At 44.9% G+C, this 19,344-nt stretch overlaps 1 pseudogene; it reads right to left on the bottom strand.

Annotated features, from left to right (window-relative positions):
- Nucleotides 1-616: 616 nt before the first annotated feature.
- LOC107289634 lies at nucleotides 617-19,139 on the bottom strand (annotated as a pseudogene).
- Between the last annotated feature and the right edge of the window lie 205 nt (nucleotides 19,140-19,344).

Consider the following 19,344-nt stretch of genomic DNA (forward strand, 5'->3'; position numbering starts at 1 on the left):
GCTTGGAAACCTCTCTCTTTCCCCTCAGCATGGCTGGCTCAGGAATTCTGGGAGTTGAAGTCCACGAGTCATAAAAGAGCCAAGGTTGCCTACCCCTGGTGTAGAGGAAGGACGGCCCAGTCAAAACTGCCATCATAGATGCCAAGACTCAGTGCTTCAATTTAGGACCTCTGACCCAGGGATGGCCGAATTTACGTATGGTACTCAAAAACAATTTTTTCATCCCCAAGGACAGAGTTAAAGGAAAACATGCTGCTAGGCATTGCAGCCGAAACACATGCACTCGTTTTTAAAGTAAAATCATTAAAATGCAAAATGTGAACTGATTGAAGAGGAGCTAAAAATGCAAAATTTAATAGCTAATTTTTTTTTTAAAAAAATTCAAAATGAAAAAGTTCGAGCCTAGCGCTAGAAAGGGGTCATCTTGATCCCTTGGTAAAAGAGGATGTCCTAAAAGGGATATTTATGCCAGGAAGGCCAAGCCAGCCTACTTTTTTATTTTTATTTTTCAATTCTTCCATTGTTCCCCCGGGCAACAGTCTTAAGGCCTTGGTGTGCAAGGAGAGCCGTTCTGCTTCCCTATCACATTCTGCAGTAACACAAGGGCAGAGATAAAAACAAACAATCTTTCCAATTACTTTAAATCAAAATGGCTCAACACCCTGCTCTGATCTGGCAGGTTTAGAGATCTGTAATTTTTCTCTGGGTTATATGGATAAACTAAAAATTATGGACTCATTATATCCATCTCGTGTATCCCAACTGGGTATTTTACACCCATACGCCTCAGAAACACAGTCTGGGCTGGAAAACCTACTACCCACAGCAAAGGATGGGCACGTGTCCCATTAAAAGAGGCTGGTGGGAACGTGAAGATGGGGTCCTCCGTGTCTGCATCGGTAAAGGTCACACATTCCCCCACGTAGTCCAAGGACACTCGGATTCTTTGGGGGTGTTTGCTCAGGGACAAGGCCGTAACAGGGGAAGTGAGGGCCCAATGTTGGCCCTTCCACAGCCCCACAGCCCAGATCCCTTCCTCTGGGCTGAAGTCCATCATCCCCTTCTTCTTGGAAGGATCTCGGGTGACTCCCACTGCCCAGAATTCCCCATCGCCCACTTCCAATTCCCAAAAGTATCTCCCAGAGGTGAACCCATCACAGCCCAGAACCAGAGCCCTGGAATCCAATCTTTGGGGAGTGTCAGGGACATAATGTAAGGCAGGCAGCCTGTGCTGAGATTCTCCGTCTCCTGCATTTCTTTGGTCCAGGGGCAGAAGAGCACTTGAGAAATCCGGATCAAGAGTTGGAATTCCTGTGAGCAGAAAGAAGCAACATTTGTCAGCACCTCGATCTCCTTCCAGTACTGAGGCTTGCTTCTGTCTCAGCATCACTACATCTCTCTCTGTATCACTAGTAGCTATTCCTGGCAGCTTCCCCAAAATTCACGTACACTGCAACTCTACCTTGGCCTGAGATGCCCAGAAATCACATCAGCATGTAATCAGCAGGTTACCTGCATAAATCCCCCAGGCGGTTCAAAAATATGAATAAATAAATAAAAACAAGTAAAACTATTATCTACTGAGCCACAGAATCCCTGCATCTCGAGTTAAGGTGGTTCCAGGGTTGTGAGAGCTCTCTGCCAAGATCTTAAGAGAGCCATCAGGTGGAATTAGATGGATCAATAGGTTAAAGCAGTGATGGCGAACCTTTTAGAGACTGAGTGCCCAAACTGCAACCCAAAATCCACTTATGCATCATCGAGTGCCAGGTGGGCGTGGCCCATTGGGTGGGCGTGGCCCATTGGGTGGGCGTGGCCCATTGGGTGGGCGTGGCTGCGGTGGTAATGGCAGACTGGGTGGGACTAAAAAGTTCAATCAATCAATTCCAACTTTGCGAGATCTTTTTTTTTCCGCGAGAAGTTGAAATTGACTAATTGAACCTTTTTTTTTTTGCACACGGCGGCAGAGGCCTAAAGCGAAAAGGTTTTATAAAACCCAGCTGAAGGCCTAGGACTGGGGCGACGACGCACGTGCCCACAGAGAGGGCTCTGAGTGCCGCCTCTAGCACCCGTGCCATAGGTTCTCCACCACTGGGTTAAAGCAAAGGACAAGGGTTTGTTATGCCCAAGAGCCATACAACCGAGACTCTTGAGTATTACAATTAAAGAACAGCTACCTCACAGATTAGGGAAATAAAATCTCCAAAGAGTACTTTTCATTCACAAATCTGCCATATGTCTCAGATATGCAATCTTGCAGAGTTTTTTTTTAATTGTCTCATTCACACAGTTAAGAGAAAGAGGGGGGGGAATCAAGGCGCCAATCTGCTGATGACTAAAAATTAAAAGGAAGTTCTACACAACACTTTAAAAGAATTCAGAGTTTTTTTTTATAATCTCCAGCTTCAAACTGTTTCTAATCCTTGGATTTACAGTTTTGATTTTCTTTCCTTAATAAACTTGCAATCATTAGCCCTTTGGCAAAATACTCTACAAAATCATTGCGAATGCAAAACGAATAACTTGCTAAGACTTTCGCATTGATTAAGTTACACACAGTGCTGGAATAAAAGCAAGCCATGTTCCCACTCTGCATGAGCAATATATCCTCAGTAGCTGAAGCAGATTTCGTTGGAAACAAGGTAAAAACACAGAAACACTTACAAACCCAACAGAGGTTTCCCAAAAACTCACCTTTATCGTTCAGTGATCTCAGAGTTTCTGTTCTCTCGATGGCATATGTCACATTATCTAGAGAAAGCAGGCATTTGTCAAAAGTTAGCTCCTCAAACGTAGAGAAAACCGAGTTTACTGATTAACCAGTAAAACCAGAGAGACATGGTGGTGCAGTGGCTTAATGATGGTGGAACTGCCGGACAGAAATGGTCTGCATCCCGGCGGTTCAAGCCCGGCTCTGTAAGACAGGCGGAGCTCCTCTCACTCAATCCCTAGCCCCCTGCCCACCTAGCAATTCAAAAGCATGCAATATTGCGAGTAGATAAATAGGACTTCAGTGGAAAAAAACCAGCCACCTCACTGGGAAAAACTTAACTGCGTTCATGTATCCCGAAAGTGGAAGCCAGCTGTCAGCCCTGTCCCAGTTTGGGCATTTAGAAAGAAACAGCCTTGACTCCATTCGTAGGAAAAGGTATACTTTTACTAAAGCCAAGTGGTTACAGCGTAAGTAAAGCCAGGTCTGAATATTACCGCGTAAACCCAGTGATTTTTCCCTTCTCCCAGGCCCCCTTGGTTCATTTTGTTAAATGTCCGATGATATTCAAACTAGGTGTTTTGGTAACAGTTCTAAAGTTTGGCACCTTTTTGACGTGCGTTTGCATTCCATTCTCATGCCCGTGTCCTTGGATCTTTCACCTGTCACATGTTGGCATTCTGGATCCTGTCATTCCCCCTTTCTTATATACCCCCCTTTTCATGGCAGGATGCCATCAAAGTGAAGCAAGGCTGAGGAGGTATGATGACAGATCTGACACTGACACCTGGCGGAGCCCATAAGAGCCAGCAACCCGAGTGCAACTAGTTAATTAGTATAAAGCTAGTTTCCCTCTCCCCCACCCATAATGCACCAAGAATAGAGGTGCAAGCACAAAAAAACATGAACTAGCAATCTAGGCTGTCAGGACTGCACTATGTACCTAGCATGTGTAGATTTCCCTGACATTGTATGCCATACACCAGTGTTTCTCAACCTTGACAATTTTAAGGCATGTGGACTTCAACTCCCAGAATTCCACAGCCAGCATTGCTGGCTGTGGAATTCTGGGAGTTGAAGTCTACATGCCTTAAAATTGTCAAGGTTGAGAAACACTGCCATACACTAAATAAATAATTGGTTTACCTCCATCAATGGTCAATCTGTTAGTAAGGCATTATTTTATCTTCCAAAGAAAGTATACTCGACACAGCTTGCTTTTAGCAGAGTAGATCTGATAACTTGATTCCCTCACTCTAGCTGTCCATTGAATGGCTTCTAATAGCTGAATTTTATTTTCCCTCCATATTTATTTCCTCAGCACGTCCAGCTTAGAGAACCATTTTGATGTTATTCTTTTCCCACAGCAGCTTCTGCCTGCATCATATTCTGACTTAACCTTTCAACTTAACGCTTCCATTGGTCATGTCATTTTAATATATTGTGTGTATATATCAATGGTGGCGAACCTATGGCATGCGTGCCAGAGGTGGCACTCAGAGCCCTCTCTGTGGGCACGCGCGCCATGCCCGAGATGGCAACCGTCCCTCTTCAACCAGCCGCCTGCTAACTCGCCAAGGTCCCACGTGGCTGGATGCATCCCAGCACCCATGCGCTCGCTGACCTCTATGTGCGGGGGCCGATGGTCAGGCAGCCGCCGCCCCGGCCCCTGCCTCACCTTGCGACAATGGCACCCCTGCCCTGCCCTGCCTCACCTCACCCTGCAGGACGAGCCTCCTGCCCACCGCCCCACCTGCCAGAGTCCCCCTGGATCTCCTCCAATCCTGCCTGGCCCCCACGTGTCTCTCCCCACAAGCAACATTGAGGTGATCATACGCACCTTGGCCACACCCACCCAGTCTGCCATGACCACCACAGCTACAGCCACCCAGTGGGCCACGCCCGCCTGGCACCCGGTGATAAATAAGTGGGTTTTGCATTGCAGTTTGGGCACTCGGTCTCTAAAAGGTTCGCCATCACTGGTATATATTATCCTACTTATATATTATCCTACTTTTCCTTGCCCTCACTGCTTATCACATAATTTTAGAAGTAAAACAGGGTCTCCTCCTCTCTAAGCTGCCACTCAACACATTATGTCAAGATTTAAAGACCAGCCTATTTATAAATAAATAGCACACAAAATGTCTTAGGATGAGTATAGTCTCTAAAAAATTAACCAGACCCACATTATCCTGGGTTAGCAATTAGAGATTACTATTATTTAATCACTTTTGCATACCTTGAAATCTATTCATAGTTTTCTTCAGAACCACCCCTTTTCGTGACAACAGCTCCAGTCGGTCTCCCAGCTTGGATGTCGCCTCCTCAGCTGATGGGAACTGTTCTGCGGTGCATCTGAATTTTTTTAAAGAGCATATTTATACCACTTATGAAAAAAGTTCAAATTTGTCACGTTCTGCATTTTTCTTGTGCATTTCTTAAGGACTACACTGAGAAGAACATACTAGCCTAGTGTCCTAATCCAAGGAACGAAGCATTAGTGCATACCAGATTCTAGCATCTCACTTTTTATATATTTGCCTTTCTTGCTCCAGAAATGCTAACTCCCACTTCAAGTGTGCAAGCTGACATAATTGCTTCAGATGACAGGTTTTTGAGTGGTGCCAAATGACACCAGCAATAGAAACTACTGGACTTTTTCTGCAAAGCTCCAACATCTGTTTTGACAATATGTACCCTGGAGAATTAATAATACATTGTGCTCCGTTCATTAGCATTTAGTGTGGCGGCTCCAGTATTCTAAAAATAATTCTTCTTGCTTTGTCAGTTACCGTTTTTCTCTTCTTATGGCAGCTAAGCACTTGCACCCACTTTCCCTGCAAGATCAGAGCTACTCCCACTAATGTGACACACACCCCTCTGAAAGCACCTTGATTGCCCCAATTTTATCAGAGAATGTAAGAGCACCGAGCATGACCTCCCTTTTTTCTATAAGCCCAAGGATGGTGCTTTAGAATGGAAAACCCTCCCCGTGGAAAAGGGAAAGGAGGAGAACCGTACGTACCTGGCCAGGTTTTTTTTAATGTCCTAGAAGACAAAAAGAGAAAAGAAAAAAAAAAGGCACTAAGCACCACAATGCTCCACCCCTGCAGTCTATCGCTGGCTAATGGGGAGCATGCCTCAGCACCCTCGGTCTTGGGCTGCAGAGGACTCCGTGAGCGCTGTCCAAGGCATGACAGGTGGAAGCTTTGTTCTAGCCTCTGGTGCTTACAAGGCAGGGGGAAGTAGCCTGCCCCCCCAGTCACCCTCAGGCTCTTACCTGTGATCCCTGAGGTGGAACATCGGAGGTTTGCTTCAAGACAAGAGGTGGGGGATGCTCCGGTTACACACGGGAGCCTTCGGGCCACGTTGCTCTCCCTGGTGCTGTAACTGGTTCTCTGAGGAGAAGGGCTGCCCTAATTCTTTCAGCAGCCTTCTCCTCCCCGAACTGTCCGCCCACCCTTTCTGCCAGTGAGCAGGCTGGCTTTGCGCCCCCTCCGAGGCCTGCCCACCAGCTACACCTTGCTTTACCACCCACATGACCTCTAAGTGGGCTGTCTGGTAGGCACACCTAATGAAGAGGAGGGCACGGCTTTACTTCAGCCCAACCGGGGCAACTGCACCTTGCTTTGACAAGGCCAGGCCCAGAAGGAAGGACCGCCAAAGGGCCCCCGCCCCGCAATGCCCCGTGTCCCAGGATCACGGTGCCTCTTCACCATCACCCGTTGTGCCTCAGAGAGATTCTCTGCACGTCACAGGTTACCTAAAAATCTTGTCCTTGTTGCTTGTGATCAGAAAGCTGGTTGCAAAATAATTAAAAAACAAAACAAAACAAAACAAAACAAAAAAGGATTCTGTGCCAAGAGATCAAGTGCGCAGGAGGTGCTGCTCGATTTTTTTAAAAATAAACCAGCCTCACATCCTTGGAATAGCTACATATGATGTTCGCCACGGAGTGGACCACAGGAAGACCCTAAGGAGATCCCAGAAAATGCAGGCTTTTTTGCAGGCACACATACGGCACAACACCCTCCTGTTCCTTCTCCACAAAAGAAACCCCACTTGTCCTCTAGACACCCAAGTTACTTCCCCCCCCCCCACGCCCTTGTCTCTTTGAAGGCATGCACTCATCCGTCGGCCAAATGTTAGGAGCAACATCGAATTCCCATCCCGTCACTGCAGTGGCTGCAGCCCGAGAACCCAAACACCCTTGAGAGAACCCATATTAACAGGAGGACAGTACGTACTAGAGGTCTGCATGGCAGCCATACCCGATGGGTCCCGACATGAACCTGAAGGAATGGGGTCATCCAGGCCAGCTTCTCAACAGCCTTCAGGTCAGGCTGAGGGACCTGGAAGTACATCTGCCAACAGCAGAATGCTATGATGTCATAGCATTCTGCAATGGGAGGAGCTCCAGAGCTCCAACTCTTCCTTGTAAAAGTTCCAGGGGCACCACGCCACGAGAGCACAGACCAGACTAGTTAAGGTCCCCCTTCGTCTTCCCACGAAAAGGTCAACACTCTGCAAGGGTGGAAAAATGCTCCCACCCACAGCCACTGAGTTCATCTGGCTTCACCACAAAACAGCCACATCAACCAGAAAGGCCAATGCCAGCACCTGTGCAGAGTAGAAAGGGAAGGGGGCACACTTTTCAGAGAAGCCCCCATTACCTGTCTATGGCCTGTCCCCCCACTGTCGCCAATAGGTAGGTTTATTTATTTATTTTCCCCCATGAGGAATAAACAGTTGAATCCTTGTGCTGGTTCCAACAGGGATCACATCCAAGTTCATGTTTGACCAACTGTATCTAAAGGGCCAGGAATTCACAAACCTCACATCCAAAAAACCTTGGGAGCCCAATGCCAGGGCCTATGACTCATTGCTAAGCTCACCTCCAAGCCAGAAAGAGAGAGATCTTTTGAGATCGCAAAGTCTCACCTGCAAAAACTCACTCGCCGGTTGCTTGCACTTCACCTCCATCTCAGTGATGACATCGCCAAGACGAGAAAGTTCCTCTGAGATTTGGGTCATCATGTCGTCTTTCTGCTTCTCTATGTCTTTATCTAGCTCTTCCAGCTGGGTCAGCAGGCGTTCCTCCTGTTTTTTCAGGAACTGATGTAGCTGTTCAAATTCAGTGACGATGTCCTTCCTTTCAGTTTGAACCTTTTCCTGTAAAGAGGCAGGATGAGAAAGGAGTGAACCATCCCAATGAGGAACTGTAACCAGAAGATCGCTACAGGTGCAGAATGCAAAACTGATTGGTGTTATACAGCATTCTGGAATCGTGGGACCACCAGTTTGCAGCTTTCCTAGCCAGCTTCCAACAAGCAAGATGAATGGGGAAAAGAGGGATTCGCTTAATGACCATGTGCTTCACTTAACAACTGCAGTGATTCATTCAACAACTAGGTCGTAAAAATCGGGCACAACTCACTTAACAACAGCTTGCTTAGCAAGGAAAGTCTGGTCCCAACTGAGGACTTCTTGTAGGTGTTGCATAAGAGACAGTGCAGACACAGAAGAAATGGCCATAGAACACTTTGAAAAAAGGGAGAATCAAAACACACAAGGAGAATTTTTGGAGACGTGAGGGAAAGAGGAATTCAGAAAATCAAGCCCTACCTCTCTGCTCATGGTATGTAATGGCACCTACCGTGTATTCTTGGATTTTCTTTTCGCCTGTCAGCTTCTGACTCCACAAATCATTCTTTTCCTGCTTCAGGGATTCTAATTGTGCCTTAACCCGCTCCTGAATAAATAAAAATGGCTTGAGATAGGGGGGAGAAGATTAGAGGCAGTAGGATCTTGGACATTACAGCACAGGCAGCCTGCGTTCACCTAATATGCTAATCTTCGGCTAACTACATTACCTCGCTTGGCTAGTTCAGACAACAAACTAACCCGTAAATGAACCAAACCGGACTGCATACAAACTAGATTAGCCTTTCTCAACTGGGGTCCCTGAGAAGTTGCTAGGGGTTCAGCATGAGGTTGTAATTGACTTTGCAAGCCACACAATGCTAGCTGTAGATATTTATTGTATTTATATGTCAAATTTAGAAACTGCCCATCTCCCTCGTTGAGTGACTCTGGGTGATATATATATATATAATAATTTGTATGCAGGGAAACCTGAGACCTAAACATTATTTCAAGGGTCCTTCAGAATAAGAAGGTTGAGGAATACTATAGTGGATAATTGCAATATAGGTTAGAATGTTGTTGGGCCAATATTTCTGATTCACTACAAACAGTGTCATAATGCCTGTCCAAAAGAGATATGTATACAAAGTAGAATTCTGATGTCTTCTCAGTAATCCAGTTTGAATGCTCTTGGGGTTTTTTTTAGGCTTCATAACTGATGACAGCCATAAAGCTAAGTCTAGCTTTTTAAACAAAATTCAAGAGTCTTGGGCACTGATTCTATCTGTACCCAACCCCATAGTCCCAGATTACCAAAATCATACAATACACAAAACCTTGATATTGCACACCAGAGATCACAATGCTTCATTCAGCTGCAGATTTTATTTCATTACAGCTAAAAATAGAGAAGGCCCTAGTGCAAATGTTCTTTTAGAGCAGGGGTATCAAACTGCCGGCCCGTGGGCCAGATGGGTCATGCTGAAACTGCGCCCACCCCAGCTCCGGCAATGGGGAGAAAGTCGCGATATGCCACGACACGTCACGTGACGTGGCGAGTTTGACACCCCTGTTTTAGAGCCTAATGTTGGTGACAGTTGAATTTTCAAATGCTTGCATGGATTTGTGAAGCAAAAATTGGGTTTTTGTTTTTTTAAAAACCTTTCAAAACCTAGCGTACAGTTCTGGGATCCTCTGACAATCTTTCAGCTAGGTACTAAGCTCTAATGCTACTTAGCCTTTTCATGATCAGATAGTCAAATCAGATGCTGCTAACCTGTAAGAACATAGTGCAGCAAGCATAAATAAATAAAATAAAGCAAGAATTTCTCTTCTGAACCCGGTCATGTCAAAGAAACATAGAATAATATTAATAATTAATGATGCTGATGATAATAATAATAATAATAATAATAATAATAATAATAATAATAATAATAATAATAATAATAAGCTGAAATGGACCTTGGAGGTCATCTAGTCCACCCCCCTGCTCAGGCAGGAAACCCTATACCATTTCAGACAAATGGCTGTCCAGTCTCTTCTTAATGTTAAGCTCTATCAATAAATATGTGAGATTAAGCTACAAACAGAAGTATGATTATTTAAGATGTTGTGCATTCCATATAATAAACTGTTATGTATATGGTGTGTGTGTGTGTGGTGTGTGAGCTTTAAGTGCTATAAAAAGGGAACACTAGAGAAACATTGGTAGCTTGATAGGCAATTGCTGTCACTTTACTTGGCCCAAACAGTAGATCCTTTGATGAACATAATAAACAAGCAGGTCAAAAAAAAGATAAATAGCAATACAAGTAGTCATCAACTTACAACCATTCATTTAGTGACTGTTCAAAGTTACAATGGCACTGAAAAATGTGGCACATGACCATTTTCCAGACTTACTGTTGCAGCACCTCCATGGTCATGTGATCAACATTTGTATGTTGGCAACAAGCTCATATTTAGGACGGTTGCAGTGTCCCAGAGTCACCTTTTGCAACCTTTTGACAAACAAAGTCAATGGGAAAGCCAGATTCATTTAACAACCATACTAAATTAACAACTGCAGTAATTCACTTAACAACTGTGCTAAGAAAGGTCATAAAATGGGGCAAAACTCACTTAACTACTGTCTTACTTAGAAACAGAAACTTTGGGCTCAATTGTGGTTATAAGTTGAGGACTACTTATAGTGTCATGTCTTCCAGATCATTGCACAAACATGTGCAATGATCTGGAAGACAATTTCTGAGATTGCTGGGTACCCTTATTTATAACCCTGTTGTCAACACAGCAGATAGCTCGGTCAAATTAACACTTAAATGACCATATTATCAATTTACAATTCATTCAAACCCTGGTCACTTCATATTTAAATTACTGCAATGTGCTTTACATGGGAATGCCCTTAAAGACCATCTAGAAACTTCAGCTGGTTCAAAACACAGTGCTCTGAACAGTAATGGGGCGTTCTTGTCGGTACTGCTAGTGAGCTGCATTGCCTGCCAGTTGGCTTTTGAACACAATTCAAGGTGCTGGTTCTTAATTTTAAAACCTTGTGTGGCATAGGACCTGGTTTCCTGAGGGATCATTCTTCTCCCATTGTTTCTGGCTGGCTGGTACCTTTGAGTTGTGCATTACCTGGTACCTTCTATTAAATGTTGTCATTTTATGGCACCTAGGAAAGGTGCATTTTCTATCATGGTCAATAATTATTTTAGATAGCTTCTCCTAAAGACACAAATGGAACAGCCTGGGATTCTAAAAAGCCCTTAAAACCTAGCTTTGGTCCTAGGCTTGGGGTTGATATATAGGGGTAATGCTGTTTTCATAGTTGTTTTTAGTCTAGGTCAGTGTTTCTCAACCTTGACAATTTTAAGGCATGTGGACTTCAACTCCCAGAATTCCACAGCCAGCAATGCTGGCTGTGGAATTCTGGGAGTTGAAGCCCACATGCCTTAAAATTGTCAAGGTTGAGAAACACTGGTCTAGGTTGTCTTGTTTTATTTTATTTTAACCATTTTAATTTATCATTAAATTTGTAAGCTCAATCGAGTCCACTCAAATGGTGGCTCTATTAAATCATCATCACATTATGTTGGGAAAACATATTGTAAACTGGAAACCACAATCTGAACAGACACTGGTGCTTCTATTTGGCATTCCCGATCTGTAATTTTTCACAGCACCCAAAAAGACTAAAAACAAATTATTTTTTAAAAAACGAAGAGAGAAGGTCGTTCAGACGGAGGGCCCCCTGGCTCGCCCTTACCCTGTAATCCCGGGCTGCCCTCTCGACGTGGAAGATGGTGTGAGCGCGGTGCTCCTGGGATCGGTCGCAGTGCGCGCAGATCGGCGTTTGGTCTTCCTCGCAGAAGAACTGCAGCACGTCCTGGTGGATCTCGCACAGCCTCTCTCCGTTCCCATCTCCAGCCCCTCCGAGGGCGACGGGCGCCCTTTTCCCTGTTGGGGAGGCAATGGGGAGAGGGGCCGGGGGCGGCGTGGACGGGGCGGCCGGGGACGTCGGGGTCGGCGAGGGAGCAGGGAGCAGCGGAGGGGTCGGCGGCGTTGGGGCCCGAGGTGGCGGGGTGGCGGGCGTTGCAACGACGGGCGCCGGCGGCACGACGGTCGGGGCAGTCACCACCGGCGACGGCGCCGCGGGTGCTACTCCTACGCTCGGCGGGGCGACTACCGTGGCTACGGCCGCCGCCGCCGCCGCCGCGGCTCCGGGAAAGGAGTCGAGCCTCTGCCGCTTGGGCCTCTCCACCACCAGGTTGGCCAGCAGCGGCGGCGGCTTGATGGGCCGGAGGTTCCTTTTGCGGGCGCTGGCGCCGCACTCCAGGCAGGAGATGTTGATCTTCGGCTCGCCCAGGCGCTGCCCGATGCAGCCGGTGCAGAAGTTGTGCCCGCAAGGGAGGCACACCGGATCCGGGCAGTAGACGCGGCACAAGGAGCACCAGGTCTCGCTGGGGTAGCGCGGGCCGGCGGGGATCTCGGCGGGCGTCGTGCCGGGCGGGGGCGAGTCGGGCGGCGAAGGAGGAGAGAGCAGGCAAGGCGGGGCGGGCTGCAGCAGCGGCGGTGGGAGCGGGCCGCCGACCGACAGGCCCGGGTGCTGCGCGCCTCGCAGGCGGCTCCGGAGGAGCCTCTGCTGCAAGAGCTGCTCCGCCGTCATCCCGCCCAGGCCTCCGCTCATGGTGCCGGCCGACCGCGCACGATGCGCTCCGCTCGCGAAGACGGCGCGAGGCCCTTCCGGCGGGAGCCCCGATTGGCCGCGCTGCCTCGCGGAAGGGGCGCGGCTGACGCGACGCCGAGGTAGACGACGGGAGTCGTTAGGGCGGTAACGCTTCGCGCGCCGGAAGGGAGAGCAAAAGAACAGGAAGTCCCCTCTGGCTGGAATTTCATTTCCTGTTGCTTTAAGTCGCGCTGGCTGCTGGGGCTACCGGAAATTGCGTCCCCCAAACTAACGAGGCGGTTGTCCGCTTATTTGGATCGCAAACGAATTAGTTTCAATAAAGGGGACTATTTGGAGCTCAGAGTTGAAATGAGGGATTCTGGGTGTACTCTCTGCTTGCAGACGTTTCATTATCCAAATTCGGGTAACATCATTGGTGCTAGTAGGGAGTGGTGGTTGCTCTCACTTTGTAAGCCAGTGGCTTGCCCTGTCATAGAGTTTACTTTAGTATTGTAGGAAGTCAGCACACACACCCAGAGAAGGAAATATTTTGGGGGATATTTAAAAAAAGGCAGAATATTATATTTCTCCAAAGGAGTAATAGAAAATCTTAGGCAGAAACAGCCTAGTCTTCCCCAAGCAGAAACTCAGCAGGCCAGCTCTGTAGAAATGCAAATTTGATAATCCTGTTCAGAAAGATGGCCAGGAAAGTTTGAGCTGATGTTAGAAAAACAAAAGACTCCCAAGGACAGAATATAACCTTTAGGACGTAATAGGATTAACCCATCACCATTAGAATACCAAAAGCTCAGGTCAAAGTTCATTGCACAGGAACAGAAAGAACCTCAAATAAAAAACAATGGGAATAGAAACAACTCCAAACACAAAAGCCCAAGAAGGTATAAACACCCATCGTTCCCAGCTTCATTTTGTCAGCTTTTTCAAAATTGCATGATGTTGCTGCTGTTCTTCAATAAACTGAACCTTCTTTCCTAAGCAGCCTCCATTTTGTTTATTCCCAGCTTGGACTGGACCTGAATATTTTTCTTTCAAAGTGCATTGTGCAGCATTAGAGCGCTGGCTAATTATAATTGTGTTGTATCACTAAACTTGTATCACTAAATTCTAAACTTATAGCAACCCAAAATTGAGATTTACTACCCTTGACGTTTATGGTCTGTTTCACATATCCTGCTGTAAGGGTCAACAGCAACCCAAAGAACTTGAGGTTCCAAAAGGGCAAATCAGGAGACTCACACAGAGGCTTCCAAGAGAAACAGAACTTTATTTGGTCAAGTGAAGTTGCTGGGTGGAAAACTATCTGAAACACTGGCAGCTGAGTTCAGAAGTGCCATACACTGGTCAGTTAGGCACTTCTTTATATAGGCAGGCAATAACCAATCATAAGGACCTACACATAATATCAGCCAATCACATTTCATTCCTTTCCCACTCTTTTCCTTATCTCTGGGTCTGTGTATGTGTTCTTCCTGCCTTCACAAAATGGCGTCCCTAACGCAAGCACGGTTTACAGAAGCAAAATGTCGGTAATTAGGCTAACAACAAGAATACCCTTTTGTACAATCCCTACACTGCTAAGCAAAAATATGGTCTAATTTGTGATTTGTGTCCTAATATTTGTAAACTTTGAGTTATAGATTAAAATACAAACACAATTCACTGTTATTTTATAAACCATGAAGCAAATGGAAGAACAGCATTACTGTGATGGAATATAAATGTAATTAAGCTAGATATGTAGTATTGAACTTAGCTCAACTTTTATTCATAAAGGAATGATCCCGTTTCCTTGATGATTTTTCTGCAGAGCCAACAAAAAAATAGCACATGTTTTGGATGTTCTTTTCAGAGCAAAATCCTGAAATAGAAAGCTGGGTGGAACTTATGAATCGACTATCAGATGTATCAATTCAAGGGCAGGGCCTGATATTGTTCCCATAACACTTAAACCATATTGTACTGATGTATTGTAATTTCTAGTTTTGGTCTGGATATATATGTGAACCCAGCAAGTCAATTGTGACTTAAAACCTTCCTTATGCAACCATACTATAATGGAAGTGTTTAATACAGGGATCAGCAAATTTCATGTGATCTCCTGAAATCTCCATAGAGAGATTTCTGCGGAATCCTATTTAAGAACATCTACACTTGATTCTTGATCTGCTGAATTCTAATCTTAGTTCCAAATCAGTTAAGGGCATCCTTAATATTATTAATCAATACATGTACAAGAATGTTCATTTAAATAGATTTTAATGCAATGACACAACTTTTTCTGAATTGAACGTACAAATCTATTAACTCTTAATAAAGGAACGGCAACTTACAAAATGTCAAATTAGTCAATATAGATGAATCTAGAACTTATTTACAATGCTGTCAAATATAATTTTACCTATCAGTCCAAAAATATTTAAGTCATTCCCATATATTTCCCAATATAACAAACTTAGTTACAACTGCAACTTAATTCAACAAAATATACCTTATATTTTGTCCATTTCTAGCCAATGGATCTAAACTGCAATGCCTTTCTCAGCTAGTAACAAAATTATATCAAATTATGCTTGAGGCAGGAGCTACTTGAATAGGTTGATGAAGATTCTCAATCATCCAGGTAAAGTTGTTTAGAAGTTGAGTTATGGCAACTGGACCTTTCCTTGCTGGTTTGAAATGTTTTACTGCTTATCCAAGTAACTCCTTCAATCTGAGCAAATTGGTTATGGGGGCCCCATATATGTCATCCAGGTTTCGTTCCTCACCTAATCTGGATGGGCAGAGAGTCATTAGGATGTCAATATTCCTAAATCCTTTACTCTAGATGGGTTATTAAATGTGGCCTCCCTAGTGCCCCTGGTAGTGGTTTTAATCTTGGGGATTAATGAGAACAACATAAAAAATGGGAAACGGGTTGTGTCTTATACTTCTGCTGAGGAAAGAATTTTCCACTTTGGCATAAATGGATTCCTTCACTCCTCTTTCATCTTCCTTGTCCAAAATGTCAACAACTGTCCTCAAAACAGTGTCTTTTTTTCTTTTCAATGAAGGTATACTGCTGATTCTGGCCCTGTGGTGTTGCTTCTCCTGTGTTGGGCCATCCTCTTGTGTAAAGGTTGCTTGTTTGTAGAGCTCTGAACACTCTTCACTGCACTGGATTGCATACAATAAATTACTCTTCTTATGCTTTGGTGTCCATTCTTTAGGATGGACAAGCCTTTGTCTCAGTGTGTGGTGGGTTTGAAGAATACAAATATGTGGTGTTTTCCAAATATCCATTTTAACTACCGGTCATATAAATAAAATCAAGGATGACTTGAAAGAGCCTGGTTTCAAGATACGGTTTTTTTAAAAAAAAAACAGTTAACGTGTTGCTATCTTAAATATTCTGAAGCAAAACAAAGACAAATCAAAATACCGAGGATCTATTTCTAAATAAACGTTAACAGGAAAGATGATTAGCATAAGTAATACAAAATTGGATACTTGAGAAATATATATTTTAAAATGTATATTTTTCACTTATTACTAGGGCTTATATGCTAGTGCAATCAGTATGATTCTGAATGGCATATATTTCACAGTTGAGTAAACCAATTGAAACAAGGCTCAGAATATCCAACATTGCAAACCCCCCATAATATATTGTATTAATATTTCATTTGCAGTAAAAAAATAATAAAAGTGCAGAATAGTCTTTCAAATTATACATGTAGTCCTTGAGTTACAACTGTAATGGAGCCTGCCCATTAGAATTGAAGTCAGAAGATTGCTCTCCAATCTCTATCCCTTTTAAAAACTTTACCTTCACTCCAGGCTGAAGAATAGAGGAAAGAAGCAAGAAGGAAAGAAAATCTTCCTGCAACTTTTTCTCTTGACCTGGAGGGGAAAAAAACACTTCATCTCCAAAGGTTAGCCAATTACTGTAGAGACTTGTGCAACAAAATAAATACTGGGGTCTTTGCAAGCTTTAGCTATCCAACTGACTGACTGTAGAGCCTAGCAAGGACTTAAAGGCTCGTCTGTAGATTGTCCTTTACAGGCAATCAGATGGACAACTAAAGCTTGCACACAGCATTCTCGATTTTGTTGCACAAAATTTGGACATTAATATTTTTTTTTCTCTAACTGTGGGGTCCTGTTGCAGTGGGATGGGGGTGAAGCGATGTGGAGTGCTACAACATCCTCATAGTCTGCCATAAGGGCAAATGACCACAGGGGCACTGCAGCTATCATAACTTTGAAACAGGGATGTATGTAGTTTTGGGGTGGTGGTCGTAACTTTGAACCATCATCAAGGAGTGTGTGTGTATAGAAAGTTTAAAAAAAACAGATTAAAAGTCCTTATATGCTCCCTCCCCTCCTTTCTTGATCTCCTCTGTTGTCAGGATAACCCAGCTGCCAATTAAACAGCATCACTGGGCAGGAGGCAAGGAGAAGGGAAGACAAAATGGCTGCCTGGGAGCTCTGCCACCACAATCCTTGTAAGAAAGAGGCTGAATAAAGGTCCTGGAGCTATAACAGCAACCGAGACTACCAGGATTGCTGTCACTAAGTGATGTGGTGACATGACATTGCACTTTAAAACTGCATAGCTCATGGGTGTCAAACTCGATCGCATCACATGATGTATCATGACTTATCATGGTGTTTTTTGCCTTTATGGAGCTGGGGTGGGCGTGGCCTGCACATGACACATCTGGCCCATGGGCCGCCAGTTTGACACCCCTGGCAGAGCTTATCAACAGCAATTGCATAAATACAAACTGTCTAGATGCTGCAGAATGTTTAGCTGATTCTATGACATTCTACAAAGTTTTTTTTTATTTAAAAGAGTTGCTGGGCAACTCACAACAAATGCTGCTTCTTGCCAAGTACCATAACATAAATAATGGAATACTGCTCTCTGACTCCTTTCTAATTAGAAGTCCCAATAACTTACCATTTAATTAGTTTTGTTTTGGCTTAGCATGTTGTGTGAACTCATCCACCCTCCTACAGCAACAACCTCATTTTCCTCCCTTCTTCCTTACTATCATCATGATTAAGCAAACATGATTTAGTGCAATATGTATCCAAAGCAAACGTCAGAACTGAGTAGTAGAAATAACTATCTCCAATCTCATCAGCCTGGCTCCTGCTCTCCAAATCTTCTTTGGATTCTTTTAGTTTTTCTCTTCTTTTCCTTCCGAGCTTTCACGTGGATGGCAATCTTTTTCTGAACAGAGAGAAAATATTTGTTTAGGATGCGCTTAGATGTTTTTGCAAAGGCAGTTTGCAATTTCTGTATAATGTCTCAGTCTTGAACACCACACATTACTGAACACACTGAGTTCAGCAATATTGACATTCATAAAAGTGTACCTTGATCAGAGCTGAAAAAGTTCAACAGAAAAAATTCAACATAAGGTTTTGATTACCTCTTATTTGGGAAATTGTATTGATAACAGTATCTTCATTATAAAAGTAATGTGGTATCAGTTTGTGGCGTCAACCATTAGCCAATTGACATGCTATTAAGTGCTGTCCTTGGGGGGGGGGTTGTGCTGTTGATATGCCACTCTTAGGTGGAGTGTTTATAAATAGGGGGGAAGGGAAGTAAGCAAATGAAGCAAAACAGCACACTAGAAATTAAAGTAACCAAAAGTAACCAAAATTCAAAAGAACTGTCAAAAAGAAAAAGAAGAGTCAAAAGCAAGAATGGAATTTGAGAAAATATCTGAGACTTTACTCTCCCTTGTTCTCTTAAAGGTGAAGGCAAAGAAGGGAGAGGCACATTCAGACTAGTTAGTAAGATTGTGTGATTAGCATAATTAGCATTTACAACTTTAGTTTTCTGTCTGGGTTACTTCAAAGGGAGAACATTTTAAAGGAGATCCCACCAATCTTACAATAGGTCTCCATGCGGATTCAGTCTCACTTCCCTCCTACATACAGAAAAGGGCCAAAGACCGGCAGCACGGTGTGTTAACCACTAGACCAGTGCTTTGCATCCTTGCATGTGAGCTGGAGGACTGGAGGACTGAGGGAGTTCAAGTTCACCCATTGTTGCTACCGTTGCCAAACACCGTTCTGGGTCTTGGACCTCCTTTCGAGATGGAGCTGGGAAAGACCATCTGCTTGGACGAAGAGTGGGGCTCCCCCAGTCGACGGATCCCTTTACCTTGCAATCTTGGGCCGCCTCTTCGATGGGGAGCATGGGGTCAATTTTATGCACTCGGGATTCCCTGCAGATGACACGGACGGGCATCTCGTCCTCCTTGCATAAGAGTTTCAGCGGCTCCCGGTGTTTCTTGCAAAACCTGGCCGGCCAGCGAGGTGGCGGCCTTCTCCAGTCGGAGCTGCTTGGTCACTTCCACCACGTTGCCCAGCTCCCGGTTGGACTTGAAGCTCCTCTTGCGAGACCACCAAGGGGCACTTGGGTCAGGAGGGGTTCTCGCCTTCCGAGCGGCCCCAGCACTGGATGATGCCCGACTGGCAGAAATTATGCCCGCATTCGATGGGAAACGGCTCCTTGAAGTAGCTCAGGCAGATGGAGCAAGTGATAGCCCACTGCAGAGTTTCCAGGGGACTCCCGGTAGCCATGGCTGGAAAGGGAAGGGAGGCAGGGACGCTGGTTGCACTGGCCTCCTTCGCCGAGTATTTTCTTGCACGAGTGCGCGGCTCTGTTCCTGTGCAAAACGCTCCCAGCGCCAGACCGGACTTTTCCACTGGGCTTTGGGGAGGCTTGATCTGCGCGCCAGGAAGCGTCTGTCTGGGCGAGGACTCGAGGGGTTCCTTCCCCCACTAG

Source organism: Protobothrops mucrosquamatus, unplaced genomic scaffold (genome assembly GCF_001527695.2).
Source record: "Protobothrops mucrosquamatus isolate PMUCROS unplaced genomic scaffold, P.Mucros_1.0 scaffold738, whole genome shotgun sequence".
Taxonomy (NCBI): domain Eukaryota; kingdom Metazoa; phylum Chordata; class Lepidosauria; order Squamata; family Viperidae; genus Protobothrops; species Protobothrops mucrosquamatus.